This window comes from Monopterus albus, unplaced genomic scaffold (assembly GCF_001952655.1).
Source record: "Monopterus albus unplaced genomic scaffold, M_albus_1.0 scaffold143.1, whole genome shotgun sequence".
Taxonomy (NCBI): Eukaryota; Metazoa; Chordata; class Actinopteri; order Synbranchiformes; family Synbranchidae; genus Monopterus; species Monopterus albus.
In genome coordinates, this window is record NW_018128023.1 from 1015981 (window position 1) to 1018203 (window position 2223).

The window sequence follows — 2223 nt, forward strand, 5'->3', positions numbered from 1 at the left end:
GGGCGGACCTAGCCCAAAATGCATAAATGTAATGTGAAAACATGACTCGGGATTCAGAAGTTGGAATTTCCTGCGGGAGCTCTATCTCTCTGAATCCAGCGCTGTGAGACTTTCTTGTAACCAGACTTTCAGTAAACTTTCTGCTGATTTTAAACAGTCCTCTCCTGTCGTCACTTCTCGTGCTCCAACAAAAGAATTGGGTTGATTTCTGACAAAGAGGTTAGATTCTAACAAACCTTTGTTTTGTACTAGCACCTGGGTCAGCTATCTTGTGTCCTACCCCTAGTTCTCCCTCACCCTCCTGGCGAGGGGGGCTAACCCTAACACGTCTTAGGAAAGTAGGCTATATTATTATTATTATTACTACTACTACTACTTAGTAGGCTTTGCTGCTATGCAGTTAAATTAATGTGGTGGGCTTATTCTTTTCTGAAGTCTAGTTTTAAAAGAAACTCAGTCATTCAGTGAATATACCACATAGTGATGACAAAGCGGTTCGAACCTGAGTTGACTGAGCCCTTAGCATTTGCCTATACCACGGGCTGGCCCTGGTTTTCTAAGTACATTTGCCTTGTAAATGTTGAGGCAACCCTTCTTCAACAGTACTTCCATTTTGTTCTTCTATTCTACTACATTTCAGAACGGAATAATATCAGGTTTATTGTGCTACATTTATTTAAAAGACATGGTTTGTTTGAAAGAAGAAGATTTTTCATAAAAATAAATAAAACAAGCTACCCAACAGACAAAATCAACTCCGTCTCACCCTGCTCTAAATTTTTGGAGGCAGAACTAGAATTCAGTGTGATGTTACTGAGAGCTGCCAAACATACAGAATGAAGCTGGTGACAGTTTGTCAGGGAGTCTGTTGAACTACACCAAGTCTTAGCTCAAGTCAACTTCAAAGTACAGTATGTGTCATGAAAAACTGGACTATAGCTAATTTGTATTTACTTCAACGTCAGAAACATAACACGTGGACGATTTTACGTCTTTTAACATTTCAACAGCCGTATTTCAAATTAGTCTAGTAGTTATTAGGATTTACTTCCATGTGATATCAGCGCTTATTAACATAGATGCTCATTAACTTACCGAACACTGAAGTATATTCTGTTCTGTCCTGATGCAGAGCAGACTGAGAACTATAAGAAAGATGAGGATATTATATACAAGCCATCAACCTCTGTGTCGGATGCGCTCCTCTCGTCTGTCTCTGTTCGACTGACTGACCGCACCCCGGGGTGTTAACGGGTTAATGGTGCAAGGGTTAATTCCCAGTACTTCTTACCATTGCTAACTCTGAGAGACGAGGCGGTCCCAGTAACTTCTAAACCGTGCTGGTTTATTCAAGGATCACAGGTGAAATTAACATTACACGCTCAGGTATCTTCCACCTCCAAACTGCACGCAGGCAGATGAAAGACCCGGAAACCAACAGGCCTGTACATTATATATGGTTTGGGCTAACCCCATTCTACACAGGCACGTGACGTCACCTGATATGCCAGCTCTGCAGCTGACCATAGCAGTAGTCCAACATGAAACAAATCAATGTGCGTGTGTGTGTGTGTGTGTGTGTGTGTTGATTCAGTGGTGTGTAGCTAAAAACATTCTGGCAGGACGTAGTTTGTTTATATTGTAAATATAGTAATAAACGTGAATCCACTGTGTACTCGTATGCAACTTTATTAGCAGCTTCCTCGTAACAATGTGCCAACAACATAACATGAGTATAACATCAAAGTCTCTAGTAACATCCTCTCTGCCTCATAAATAAATTATAATAAAAAATTCACATGGAAAAATAAATAAATGACAAGAACCAGCAATTCCACATTTCTTTCTCTATTATCTGAATATACCTAAACAACATTTTTATTTTTTTATATTAAACACTCCATGAATGTTATTTTTCAACAGCTAAATAAATAAAGTTGCCAGTTTGAACCGTCAGATAAGGCTCCTGCATGTTTGTGTGCCCGCTAAGACTCACAAGTTCTCCTCCTCCCCTCTCCCTCACCTCCCTCTGTTGGCGACCACAGCCCCAACACTCTCTGACTCTGGTCGCTATGGTAACATTTAAACATGCCTTCAAAATAAGATACAGATACACCACAAAAACGAATATAAAGTGCATGAAACTTTAACTCCCCATAACGTTAAATCAGTGGGAGCCCTGAGCTCGTTTCTCTGCAACGAGACGGTCCCATCTGGGGGTAA